The 14599-nt window shown below is 37.7% G+C and overlaps 1 pseudogene; it reads right to left on the bottom strand.

The window, feature by feature from the left end:
- Positions 1–254: 254 nt before the first annotated feature.
- Positions 255–611, bottom strand: LOC110591565 (annotated as a pseudogene).
- Positions 612–14599: the final 13988 nt, after the last annotated feature.

Genomic DNA, 14599 nt, shown 5'->3' with positions numbered 1-14599 from the left:
TTTTCTTTCATCACAAAATATATTCTAATTTCTCTTTTGATTTTTTTGGATCCATTGGTTATTTAGTAGTGTGCTTTAAAATTTTCACATATTTTTGTTTTCCCAAATTTTTTTTCTCTTTTCTTTTCTTCTTTCTTTCCTTTCTTTCTTTCTTTCTTTCTTCCTTTCTTTCTTTCTTTCTTTCTTTCTTTCTTTCTTTCTTTCTTTCTTCTTTCTTTCTTTCTCTTTCTTTCTACAAGCTCTAACCAGTTTTATTAAGGAGGAATTTCATGTGATTTACTTTTCACTGGCCTGGTTCTAATGATATCAGAATCAAGTGGATCAATGATAGCCAGTATGCATATTCTGTAGTATTTACCACATGCTGTGCCCAGTTCAATATTATGGCCACTGTAGTGATGGACACCAGTTTAAGCCATGGCATAGTATTCTATTTCAGATTTTCTCAAGGCTGGGGTATTGTTGGCGAGGATGAGCAGTTTTGCTCTGTCATGTGTGATCATTTTCAGAGTCTGCTTATACCCCAGCATGTACTTTCCATTTTTCATAATGAGTTGGAGCCTAGAGTTGATTGACTCCAGTGACTTTTTTGTCTTCTTTGAGGCCACCATCCTCCTCCTTAGGTGCAGGATGGCCCCAATGAAGAGCAGTCACCAAGATAGCCAAGAGCATGAAAGGAGAATTTGTTATTTGTTTCTAATTACATTCCATTGTGGTTAGGAAACATACTTCATATGATTGCAATTCTTTTAAATTTATTGAGGCTTATTTATTGGCTAATGTATGGCCTATCTTAGGGATTGTTCCAGTGTACTTTCCATGAATGTGTATTACAAAGTTTCTGGATGAAATTTTATAGCTATCTGTTAGATCTCTTAGTTTATTGTGTTAAATCTTCTATTTTTTTATTGATGTTATGCCTGGTTCTATTTATTATTGATAATGAGGTATCAATGTCTCAAACTCCTCTTGTTGAATTTTCTATTTTTACCTTCAATTCTATCAATTTTTGCTTTATTTGTTTTTATAGTTTTATGTTAGGTGCATATAAATTTATTACTGCTGTATTTTCCTGGTGGACTGATCCTATGTTCATTATAGAATGTCCCTCTTTATCTTAGTAACATTTTTTTGTTTTAAGTTTATTTTGTCTGTTATTGTTATAGCCACTCCAGCTTTCCTAGGTTGATATTGGCATGATATCTTTTTCCATCCTTTTACTTTCGTTTTTTAAAAAAGATTTTATTTGCTTATTTGTGAGAGAGAGTGAGAGGGATCATGAGCAAAAGCAGGCTCCCTACTGAGCAGGGAGCCCAATGTGGGGCTTGATTCCAGGACCCCGGGATCATGACCTGAGCCAAAGGCAGACACTTAACTGACTGAGCCACCGAGGTGCCCCCATCCTTTTACTTTTAACCTATTTGTATCTTTGCATCTGAAGCGTATCTCCTGTGGAAAGGAAAATACTATATGATTTCATCATATGTGGAATTTAAGAAACAATACAAATGATCAGAGGGGAAAAGTAAGGGAGAGAGGAACAAATCAAGAAACAGACTCTTAACTATAGAGAACAAACTGATGGCTACCAGAAGGGATACGGGTGGGGGGTAAATTAAATAGATCATGGGGATTAAGGAGTGCACTTGTGATGAGCACTGGGTATTGTATGAAAGTGTTGAATCACTATATTGTACACCTGAAGCTAATATTACACTGTATGTTCACTAACTGAAGTTCAAATACAAACAAAAAAAGTGTATCTCCTCTGTACAGTTTATACTTTGATTAAAAAAATCCAGTATGATTCTTCATTCCATTCATATTCACATTGTCACTCACATTTATTGTTATTTTTGTATACATGGATTTATATCTGCCATTTTATATTTTGTTTTATATATGTCTCATGTCTTTGTCTTCTATATTCTTTTTTCTGCTTTCTTTTGCATTGAGTGAATATTTTCTATTGTAACACTTTAATTCATTTAATGATTTTTTGCTATATATTTTTGAGTTGTTTTTTATTGGTTGCTCTAACGTTTACATATGCATTTAACTTATTAGAAACTACTTTAGATTCATAATGACTTAATTCCAGTGAGATACAGAGATGTTACTCCTGTATAATTGTATTCCTCCTTTCCTGCTTTTGTGATATTATTGCTATACTTATTACATCTATCTATGCTACAAAATATAACAATACATTGTTTAAATTAGTTAATTTATATCATTTTATATCTATTAAAGAGGTTGAGAAATGAGAGAAGAGCAACTATATATTTAAAGAGTATGTTATATTAACATTCCTTATTTTAGAAAGAAATACTCAAAAGCTATTTATTCATAGGTTGCTAGAACAAGGAAGCCAACCACTGGAACTTACCCAACCCACACGCATTTTATCGAAATAAAATTGACATATAACATGGTTTAAACTTAAGGTGAGCAATGTGATGATTTAATATATGTATATGTTGAAAACCTTTATCACAATAAGGTTATTTAACACATCATTTACTTCAAATAATTACCATTTTGTTGCTGTTGTTGTTGTTATGGTGAAAACATCAAAGCTCTTCTGTCATAGCAACTTTCAAGCATACAATACAGTATTGTTAACTATAGTCACCATGGTGTACCTTAGAGCTCCAGAACTTATTCATCTTATAACTTAAGTTTGTACTATTTGACCAATATCTTCCCAGTTCCTTCACCGTCAGGCCCTGGTAACTATCACTCTACTAGTTGTTTCTATAAATAAGAAGGTTTTAGACTTCACATGTAAGTAAGATCATACAACGTTGGTCTTTTTTTGTCTGACTTGTTTCCCTTAGCATAATGCCCTGAAGGTCTGCCTATATTGTTACAATGGCAAGATTTCCTTTTTTATGGATGAATAATATTACAATGTATCTATATTGATATAGATATATTACACTTTAAAAATCCATTTACCCATTGATGGACACTTAGGTTATTTCTATGTCTTAGCTATTGTGAATAAAGCTGCAATGAACATGGGAGTGCAGATATCTGAGATAGTGATTTTATCTCATTCAAATACATACCCAGAAGTGGAATTGGTGGATCATATGGTATTTCTGTTTTTAAGTCTTGAGGAAATTCCATACAGTTTTCAATAGTGGCTCTACCAATGTATATTTCCATTAATAGTACACAGGATTTCCTGTTTTACACATTGTCACCAGCATTTGATATCTCATGTTTTGTTGATAATAGTCATTCTAACAAACATGAGGTGATATCTCGTGGTTTTGATGTACATTTCCCTGATGATAAGCAATGTGCACTTTTTCATGTAAACATAGGCCATCTTTAGTTCTTCTTTGGGAAAATATCTATTCAGATCCTTTTTCCACTTTTAAATTGGATTTTTTCTGGCCACTGAGCTGTAGAGTTATTTACATATTTCAGATATTACCCCTTATCAGATAAATGGTTTGCAAATATTTTCTCTCATTCTGTAGTTGACTTTTTCTTTTGTTTATTATCATTTTGCAGTACAGAAGTATTTTAGTTTGATTAATACCATTTCTTTCTTTTAGCTTTTGCTTGTGCTTTGGGTGGAATGTCCAAAAAATCATGGTAAAAACCCAATTCAGGGAGTTTGTCCTATGTATTTCTCTGGAATTTTAGTTTCAGGTCTTCTGTTTGAGTCTTTAATCCATTTTGAGTTAATTTATGTGAGTGGTGTAAGATAGGGGTCCAATTTCATACTTTTAAATGTGGATATCCAGTTTTTCCAACACCATTTATTGAAATGCCTGTCCTTTTCCCATTGAGTAGTTTTGGTTCCCTTGTCAAATATTAGTTGATGAAATATATGTGGGTTTATTTCTGGGATTGCAAATCTGTTTATTTTTATGCAGTACCCCACTCCTTTGATTATAATATCCTTCTAATATAGTTTGAAATCAGAAAGTGTGATTCTCCAGCTTTGTTCGTTCCTTTTTTTAACTTTCTTTTTTTTTAATGTATTGTTCCATGATTCATTATTTGTGTATAACAACCAGTGCTCATTACAACATGTGCCCTCCTTAATACCCTTCCCCAGGCTACCAAATCCCCCCACTCCCCTCCCCTCTGAAACACTCAGATTGTTTCCTGGAGTCCATAGTCTCTCATGGTTCAACTCCCCCTCTGATTCCCCCCCTTCAGTTTTCCCTTCCTTCCCCTAATGTCCTCCATGCTATTCCTTATGTTCCATATATGATTGAAACCATGTGATAATTGTGTTTCTCTGCTTGACTTATTTCACGTAGCATAATCCCCTCCAGTTCCATCTATGTCAATGCAAGTGGTGGGTATTCATCCTTTCTGGTGGCTGAGTAATATTCCATTGTATATATGAACCACATCTTCTTTATCCATTCATCTGTGGAAAGGCATCTCGGCTCCTTCCACAGTTTGGCTATTGTGGACATTGCTGCTATGAACATTGGGGTGCAGGTGCCGCTTCTTTTCCCTACATCTGTGTCTTTGGGGTAAATACCCAGGAGTGCAGTTGCTGGGTCATAGGGTAGCTCTATTTTTAACATTTTGGGGAACCTACATATTGTTTCCCAAAGTGGCTGTACCAATTTGCATTCCCACCAACAGTGTAAGAGGGTTTCCCTTTCTCCACATCCTCATTAACATTTGTTGTTTCCTGTATTGTTAATTTTTGCCATTCTAACTGGTGTAAAGTGGTATCTCAATTTGCTTTTAATTTGAATTTCCCTGATGGCTAATGATGTTGAACATTTTTCCATGTGTCTCTTAGCCATTTCTATGTCTTCTTTGGAGAAGTGTCTGTTCATGTCTTCTGCCCGTTTTTTGACTTATTTGTTTTTTTGGTGTTGAGTTTGAGAAGTTCTTTATAGAACTTGGATATCAGCCCTTTGTCTGTTGTGTCATTTGCAAATATCTTATCCCATTCCATTGGTTGCCTCTTAGTTCTGTGGACTGTTTCCTTTGCTGTGAGAAAGCTTTTTATCTTGATGAAGTCCCAAAAGTTCATTTTTGCTTTTGTTTCCCTTGCCTTTGGAGATGTGTCATGAAAGAAGTTGCTGTGGCCGATGTCGAAGAGGATACTGCCTATGTTCTCCTCTAGGATTTTGATGGATTCCTGTCTCACATTGAGGTCTTTCATCCATTTTGAGTTTATCTTTGTGTACGGTATAAGAGAATGGTTGAGTTTCATTCTTCTGCATGTGGCTCCAATATTCCTAGCACCGTTTATTGAAGAGACAGTCTTTTTTCCATTGGATATTTTTTCCTGGTTTGTCAAAAATTAGTTGACCATAGAGTTGAGGGTCCTTTCCTGGAGACTCTATTCTGTTCCATTAATCTATGTGTCTGTTTTTCTGCCAGTACCATGCTGTCTTGATGATCACAGCTTTGTAATAAAGCTTTGAAATCAGGCAACGTGATGCCCCCAGCTTTGTTTTTCTTTTTCAACATTTCCTTGGTGATTTGGGGTCTTTTCTGGTTCCATACAAATTTTAGGATTGTTTGTTCCAGCACTTTGAAAAATGTCAATGGCATTTTAATAGGGATGGTGTTGAAAGTGTAGATTGCTATGGGCAGCATAGACATTTTCACAATGTTTATTCTTCTGATCCATGAACATGGAATGTTTTTCCATTTTTTGTGTCTTCCTCCATTTCTTTCATAAGTGTTCTGTAGTTTCAAGAGTATAGATCCTTTACCTCTTTGGTTAGGTTTATTCCTAGGTATCTTACAGTTTTTGGTGCTATTGTAAATGGAATTGGTTCCCTAATTTCTTTTTCTACAGTTACCTTGTTAGTGTTTAGGAAAGCTACTGATTTCTATGCATTGATTTTGTATCCTGCCACATTACTGAAATGTTGTATGTGTTCTAGTAATTTGGGGGTGGAGTGTTTTGGGTTTTCCAAATAAAGTATCATATCATCTGGGAAGAGAGAGAATTTGACTTCTTCTTTGCCAATTTGAATGCCTTTTATTTCTTTTTGTTGACTAATTGCTGATGCTAGGACTTCTAGTAATATGTCGAACAATAGTGGTGAGAGTGGGCATCCCTATCATGTTCCTTTTCTTAAAGGAAAAGTCTCAGCTTTTCCCCATTGAGAATGATATTCGCTGTGGGCTTTTCATAGATGGTGTTTATGAAATTGAGGAATATTCCCTCTATCCCTACACAGTGAAGAGTTTTAATCAGGAAAGAATTCTGTACTTTGTCAAATGCTTTTTCTGCATCAATTGAGGGGATCATATGGTTATTGTCTCTTCTTTTATTAATGTGCTCTTTCAGTTGATTGATTTGCAAATGTTGAACCACACTTCCACCTCAGGAATAAATCCCATCTGGTCATGATGGATAATCCATTTAATGTACTGTTGGATCCTATGGGCTAGGATCTTGTTGAGTATCTTGGAATCCATATTCATAAGGGATATTGGTCTGTATTTCTCCTATTTGATGGGGTCTTTGCCTGGTTTTGGGATCAAGGTAATGCTGGCCTCATAGAATGAGTTTGGAATTTTTCTTTCCATTTCTCTTTTTTGAAACAGCTTCAGAAGAATAGGTACTATTTCTTTAAATGTTGGTAGAATTCCCCTGCAAAGCCATCTGGCCCTGGACTCTTGTTTTCTGGTAGGTTTTTGATTACTCCTTCAGTTTCGTTACTGGTTATTGGTCTATTTGGATTGTCAATTTCTTCCTGTTTCAGTCTTGGTAGTTTATAAGCTTCCAGGAAGGCATCCATTTTTTCCAGGTTGCTTAATTTATTGGCATATAGTTGCTTATAATAATTTCTAATAATTGTTTCTATTTCCTTGGTGTTAGTCATGATCTCTTCCCTTTCATTCATGATTTTATTGATTTGGGTCCTTTCCCTTTTCTTTTGGATAAGTCTGGCCAGTGGTTGATTGATCTTATTAATTTTTTCAAAGAACCAGCTTCTACTTTTGTTGATCTCTTCTACTGTTTTTCTGGTTTCTATTTCATTGATCTCTGCTCTAATCTTTATTATTTCCCTTCGCCTGTTTGGTTTAGGTTTTATTTGCTGTTCTTTCTCCAGCTCCTTTAGGTGTAAGGTTAGCTTGTGCATTAGGGATTTTCTGCTTTTTAGAAAGAGGCTTGGATGGCTATGTATTTCCCCTTTAGGACCACCTTTGCATTATCCATAGGTTTTGGACTGATGTGTTTTCATTTTCATCAGTTTCCATGAATTGTTTAAGTTCTTTGATTTCCTGGATGACCCAAACATTCTTGAGCAGAGTGGTCTTTAGCTTCCAAGTGTTTGAATTTCTTCCAATTTTTTTCTTGTGATTGAGTTCCAGTTTTAAAACATTATGGTCTGAGAATATGGAGGGAATAATCTCAATCTTTTGGTATCAGTTGAGATTTGATATGTGACCCAATATGTGGTCTATATTGGAGAAAGTTCCATGTGCGCTCGAAAAGAATGAGTATGCTGTTGTTTTAGGGTGGAATGTTCTGTAAATATCTATGAGGTCCATCTGGTCCAGTGTGTCATTCAAAGCTCTTGTTTCTTTGTTGAGTTTCTGCTTAGATGATCTCTCTATTGCTGAGAGTGAAGTATTGAGGTCTCCTAATATTAACGTATTGTTATCAATATGACTCTATTTTGGTGAACAGTTAGTTTATGTAGATGGCTGCTCCCTTGTTGGGAGCATAGATATTTATGATTGTTAGATCTTCTTGTTGGATAGACGCTTTAAGAATGATATCGTGTCCCTAACTACAGTGTTTAGCTTAAAATCTAATTTGTCTGATATAAGAATTGCTACCCCAGCTTTCTTTTGAGGTCCACTGGCATGGAAGAGAGATCTCCATCCCTTCCCTTTCAGTCTGGATGTATCTTTAGGTTCAAAATGAGTCTCTTGTAGACAGCATATGGATGGGTCCTGTCTTTTTATCCAATCTGCAACCCTGTGATGTTTTATGGGAGCATTTAGGCCACTCACGTTGAGAGTGATTATTGAAAGATATGAATTTATTGTCATTATGTAGCCTGTGAAGACGTTGTTTTTATAGATTGTCCCTGTAAATTTCTTTTCTATATCACTCTTGGGGTCTTTCTCCTTTTATAGAACCCCCCTTAATATTTCTTGCAGGGCCAGCTTAATGGTCATATATTTTTTCAGTTTCTGCTGGTCTTTGAAGCTCCTTGTCTCTCCATCCATTCTGAATGACAGCCTTGCTGGATAAAGTATCCTTGGCTGCCTGTTCTTCTCATTTAGTACCCTGAATATGTCTTGCCAGGCCTTTCTTGCTTGCCAGGTCTCTGTGGATAGGTCTGATATTATTCTGATGTTCCTCCCTCTGTACGTAAGGAATCTCTTCCCCCTAACTGCCCTTAAGATGGTTTCCTTGGTTCTAAGATTTGTGAGTTTTACTATTACATGCCATGATGTTGGCCTGTTTTCCTTGATCTTAGGAGGGGTCCTCTCTGCCTCTAGGACACAAATGTTTGTTTCATTTCCCAGATTAGAGAAGTTCTCAGCTACAATTTGCTCAAATATATCTTCTAGGCCTCTCCCTCTCTCCAACCCCTCAGGGATTCCAATAATTCTGACATTGGAACGTTTCATGGTGTCACTTATTTCTCTGATTCTATTTTCATGGATTCTGAGTTGTTTTTCCCTGGCCTCCTCTTTTCCCTTTGTATCTATTACTTGGTCTTCTAAGTCACTAATTCGTTTTTCTCCTCCTTTACCCTAGCTGTTAGATTATCTAGATTAGATTGGATCTCATTGATAGCATTTTTAAGGTCTGCCAATTCAGCTTTCATTTCTGCCCTTAGAGACTCTATGTAGCTATTAATCTCCATTCTAGCTATTGTCTTCACAATTGCTGTCCTGAATTCCATCTCAGACATCTTGGTTATATCTCAATCCATTTGTAATTCTGTGGCATAAGTCATAGTCTCTGAGTCTTTCCTATTTTGGGGGTTCCTCGTCCTAGTCATTCTGTTGAGGGGTGGTTTGAGGGAATGTATAGAGTCCAAATTATTGACCAGAACCCAAACAAGATGCACCTGTTTTCTAGGGACCTTAGGGTTGCTGGCCTCTTGTTTTCCCAGCCTGTCATCTGGGGGAGGGGCCTGCTGTGCTCTTACTCAGGCAACCCTGTTTCGGCAGAGTTGCCCTGCCCCTGTGGCAGGGGATGGGCTCAGTGGAAACCCGTTTTTGGGTGCTTTTGTTCTTTGGCGTCTTTCCCTGGTGGCTTTCCGCATCTCTTCTGAGAGTCAGAGCAAAAGAGACTGTTTCCAGCCCTCTGCCTCAGAGCAGAGAGATCGCAGTCTGTTCTTCAGTGACCGCTCCAGGCCACACTATCTCTGTTTCTGTCTGTGCTGCTAGAAACTGCAGCATCCTGGGTTGTGCACCCCTCAGCAGTGCTCCCAGTCTTCACCTCCAGGTCAGGGCATGTCTCTGCCCTTTGTACTTCTAAAACCACCAGCCACCCCCAGTTCACATGTGCAGCCCCACTGCTCCAGGTTTTCATCCGGGGGGCTGCTCTAAAGTCCTTTCCCCACTGCTACCTGTCTGTGAGTCTGTGCCCCATCACAGCACGGGAGGCTATTGCTCACAGGTGGTGTAGGATCCTGAAGGCTGGCTCCCTCCCTCTTCTATTTATCCTTTGATAATCTGTCCACAGAATCCGTGGCTCCCCACTTTGTACCTCAAAACCAACTGCCTGTGATATTCTGTTTGTAGAAATCTAGATCTATCTTCTTACATCTCAGGCTGATTTCGTGGGTGTTCAGAGTGGCCTGGTGGATATCTGGCTCAGTTCTGGGGACCGGTTGGAATAGGGCCCCCTACTTCTCCGCCATGTTTTCCCCCCTCCACCTTTTGGTGAGAATTTTTGCATCCATGTTCATCAGGGATATTGCTCTGTAGTTCTCCTTTTTGATGGGGTCTTTGTCTGGTTTCAGGATCAAGGTAATGCTGGCCTCATAAAATGAGTTTGGAAATTTTCCTTCCATTTCTATTTTTAGGAACAGTTTCAGAAGAATTGGTGTTAATTCTTTTTAAAATATTTGTTAGAATTCCTCTGGGAAGCTATCTGGCCCTGTCTCTTGTTTTTGAGAGATTTTTGATTACTGCTTCAATTTCCTTACTGGTTATGGGTCCGTTCAGGTTTTTTCTTTCTTCCTGATTCAGTTTTGGTAGTTTATATATCTCTAGGAATGCATCTATTTCTTCAACATTGCCTAATTTCCTGGCATATAGTTGCTCATAATATGTTTTTATAATTTGTATTTCATTGGTGTTGTTTGTGATCTCTCCTCTTTCATTCATGATTTTATTTATTTGTGTCATTTCTCTTTTCTTTTTGATAAGTCTGTCCAGGGGTTTATCAATCTTGTTAATTCTTTCAAATCTCCAGCTCCTAGTTGTTGATCTGTTCTACTGTTCTTTTGGTTTCTATTTCACTGATTTCTCCTCTGATCTTTATTATTTCTCTTCTCCTGCTGGGTTTAGGCATTATTTGCTGTTCTTTCTCCAGCTCCTTTAGGTGAAAGGTTAAGTTGTGTATTTGAGACCTTTCTTGTTTCTTAAGAAATGCTTGTATTGCTATACCTTTTCCTCTTAGGACCCCCTTTGCTGCATCCCAAAAATTTTGAACAGTTGTGTTTTCATTTACATTTTTTTCCATGAATTTTTAAAATTCTTCTTTAATTTCCTGGTTAACCCATTCATTCTTTGGTAGGATGCTCTTTAGCCTCCATGTATTTGAGTTCTTCCCAACTTTCCTCTTGTGATTGAGTTCTAGTTTCAAAGCATTGTCATCCGAAAATATGCAGGGAATGATCCCAAACTTTTGGTACCATTTGAGACCTGATTTGTTACCCAGGATGTGATGTATTCTGGAGAATGTTCCATGGGCACTAGAGAAGAATGTGTATTCTGTTGCTTTGGGATGGAATGTTTTGAATATATCTGTGAAGTCCATCTGGTCCAATGTGTCCTTTAAAGCCTTTATTTCCTTGTTGATCTTTTGCTTAGATGATCTGTCCATTTCAGTGAGGGGGGTGTTAAAGTCCCCTACTATTATTGTATTGTTGTCGATGTGTTTCTTTGATTGTGTTATTAATTGGATTATGTAATTTGCTGCTCCTATGTTAGGGGCATAGATATTTAAATTTTTTATATCTTCTTGTTGGATAGAACCTTTAAGTATGATATAGTGTCCTTCCTCATCTCTTATTATAGTCTTGGTTTTAAAATCTAATTTGTCTGATATAGGAATTACCATCCCAGCTTTCTTTTGGTGTCCATTAGCATGGTAAATGGTTTTCCACCCCCTCACTTTCAATCTAGGGGTGTCTTTGGGTCTAAAATGAATCTCTTGCAGACAGCATATCGATGGGTCTTGTCTTTTTATCCAATCTGATACCCTGTGTCTTTTGATTGGGGCATTTAGCCCATTTACATTCATGGTAACTATTGAAAGATATGAATTTAGTGCCATTGTATTGCCTGTAAAGTAACTGTTATTGTATATTGTTTCTGTTCCTTTCTGCTCTATGTTAGGCTCTCTCTTTGCTTAGAGGACCCCTTTCAATATTTCTTTTAGGGCTGGTTTGGTGTTTTCAATTCTTTTAGTTTTTGTTTGTCCTGGAACTTTTTTATCTCTCCTTCTATTTTTAATGACAGCCTAGCTGGATATAGTATTCTTGGCTACATATTTTTCTTGTTTAGTGCCCTGAATATATCCTGCCAGTCCTTTCTGGCCTGCCAGGTCTCTGTGGATAGGTCTGCTGCCAATCTAATGTTTCTACCATTGTAGATTACAGACCTCTTGTCCTGAGCTGCTTTCAGAATTTTCTCTTTGTCTCTGAGACTTGTAAGTTTTACTATTAGTTGTCGGGGTGTTGACCGATTTTTATTGATTTTGAGGGGGGTTCTCTGTGCCTTCTGGATTTTGATGCCTGTTTCCTTCCTCAAATTAGGGAAGTTCTCTGCTATAATTTCCTCCAATATACCTTCTGCCCCTCTCTCTCTTTCTTCTTTTGGGACCCCAATTATTCTAATATTGTTTCATCTTATGGTATCACTTATCTCTCGAATTCTCCGCTGGTGATCCAGTAGTTGTTTATCTCTCTTTTTCTGAGCTTCTTTATTCTCCATTATTTCGTCATCTATATCACTAATTCTCTCTTCTGCCTCATTTATCAGTTAGAGCCTCCATTTTTTATTGCACCTCATTAATAGCCTTTTTGATTTGATTTGGTTAGATTTTAGTTCTTTTATTTCTCCAGCAAGGGATTCTCTAGTATCTTCTATGCTTTTTTCAAGCCCAGCTAGTATCTTTATAATCAACATTCTGAACTCTAGTTCCGATGTCTTACTAATGTCCATATTTTTTAGGTCCCTGGCAGTCAGTACTACTTCTTGTTCTTTTTTTTTATGTGAGTTTTTCTGTCATGTCATTTTGTCCAGAGAAGAATAGATGAATGAGAGAACAAAATGCTAAAAAGGTTACAACACCTGCAGAAAAATATACACTAAACAAATCAGAAGAGACTAAAAACTGGGACTGGGGGTGGTAATAAAGGGGAAAAATAATATGATCAGGCGGGTGAATAGAACAGAGCAACAACTAGATTTTGTGTGTATTTTGGTCTGTTAGAAGAAACTGCCTCCCAAAATTTTAAAGAAAGTAAAATTTATATGTATACAAATTAAGGGTAAATACGATGAAGGGATAGGACATGACTGTAAAGATGAAAATTTTAAAAGATTTTGAAAAAGGAATTGATAAGATAAGGAGTTTGTTGAAAAAAGAAAAAAAAATTTAAAAAAAGGAGAGAATATGATCAGGCAGAAGTCTAGACAAATCCATACACTAGATTTAGGGTATATTTTAGTCTGTTAGAAGAAACTGCATCCCAAGATTTTAAAGAAAGAAAAACTTACATATATACAAAAAATAAGGTTAAATAAAATGAAGGGATAGAATATGAATATAAAAATGAAAATTTAAAAAGATTTTCCAAAAGAAATTGATAAATTAAGGTGTTGGTTGAAAAAAGAAAGAAGAAAAATTAAAAAAAAACAAAAACAAAAAGAAATAGGAAAAGAAAAAAATAAAGAAAATTAAAAAATTAACTTTGAAAGACTAATGAATCTTGGGGGAAAAGCCATGAATTCTATGCGCTATATTCCCCTAGTGCTGGAGTTTTGCAGTTTTTTTTTTAAGATTTTATTTATTTATTTGAGAGAGAGAGAATGAGAGACAGAGAGCACGAGAGGGAAGAGGGTCAGAGGGAGAAGCAGACCCCCCGCTGAGCAGGGAGCCCGATGCGGGACTCGATCCTGGGACTCCAGGATTACGACCTGAGCCAAAGGCAGTCGCTTAACCAACTGAGCCACCCAGGTGCCCTGGAGTTTTGCAGTTTTCATTGATGGGTAAACTGGGTCTTGGCTGGTTGTTCTTGCTGATCTTCTAGGGGAGGGGCCTGTTCCAGTGATTCTCAAATATTTGCCAGAGGTGGAATTGCCCTGCCCTTGCCAGGTGCCAGGCTAAGTAATCTGCTTGAGTTTCTCTCAGTATCTTTTGTTCCCTGAAAGCTTTCCGTACAGCTTTGGAGGATGAGAATGAAAACAGTAGCTTCCCAATCTCTGGCCCCAGAGGAGCTGAGAACACAGGGCACCACTCCTCAGTGAGCCCTCAGAGAAAAGCAGTCAATCACTCCTGTCTCCCTGGTCTCCAGCTGCACTCCATGTTCACCTGGCCTGTGACTGAGTGTTTCTATCTCTAGCACATGACCCTGTTTGGAATCTCCAAACCCAGCAGATTCTTGCGGTGCACTCCCATGCCACTCCTCCTGGGGGAGGAAAGGGAGTCTCCCCAGATCTGCCACTTTTTGGGTCCCTGCTTGAAGAGTAGTGGCCTGACTGTGCTGTGGATCACAGTTTATGGCAACCCCAAGCTGAGAGCCCACTCCTCGGCTACTTCTTTGCAGCTGGCTCCCCCACTCTGATACTTGGGAGCTTGACCACACTCAGGCACCCATGGTCCTTCTGTGACTCCGAGGATCCTGAGACCACACTGTCCCAGTGAGGGTTCCACCCCCTGCTTAGCCACTGGAGTGATGTCCCTCAGCAGAGCAGACTTCTAAAATTTCCAATTTTGTGCTCTGCTGCTCTATCATTTGCCAGTAGCCGGCTGACGGAGGCTCCCTCCCCCCACGGTCTATCTTCCTGTATTATCGCCTCAGATTCACTTCTCTGCACATCCTACCTTCCAGAAAGTGGTTGCTTCTCTGTTCATAGAATTGCTACTCTTCTTTTCTTTGATCTCCTGTTGAGTTTGTAGGTGTTCATAATGGTTTGATAACTATCTAGCTGAATTCCCTTTTTTGGGAGGTTTTTGATTACTGTTTCAATTTCCTTTTAAATTTAAGGTTTGATTATGGCCCAGAATGTGGTCTATCTTGGTGAATATTCTGAGTTTGAGAAGGATATGTATTCCACTGTTATTGGGTGAAGTAGATGGTTTATGTTGTCAGATATGTTGATTGATTGTGCTATTTCATTCAAATATGTCCTTATTGAGTTTTTTTGCCTGATC

This window comes from Neomonachus schauinslandi, chromosome X (assembly GCF_002201575.2).
Source record: "Neomonachus schauinslandi chromosome X, ASM220157v2, whole genome shotgun sequence".
Taxonomy (NCBI): domain Eukaryota; kingdom Metazoa; phylum Chordata; class Mammalia; order Carnivora; family Phocidae; genus Neomonachus; species Neomonachus schauinslandi.
This window is presented reverse-complemented; position numbering and strand designations above follow the sequence as displayed.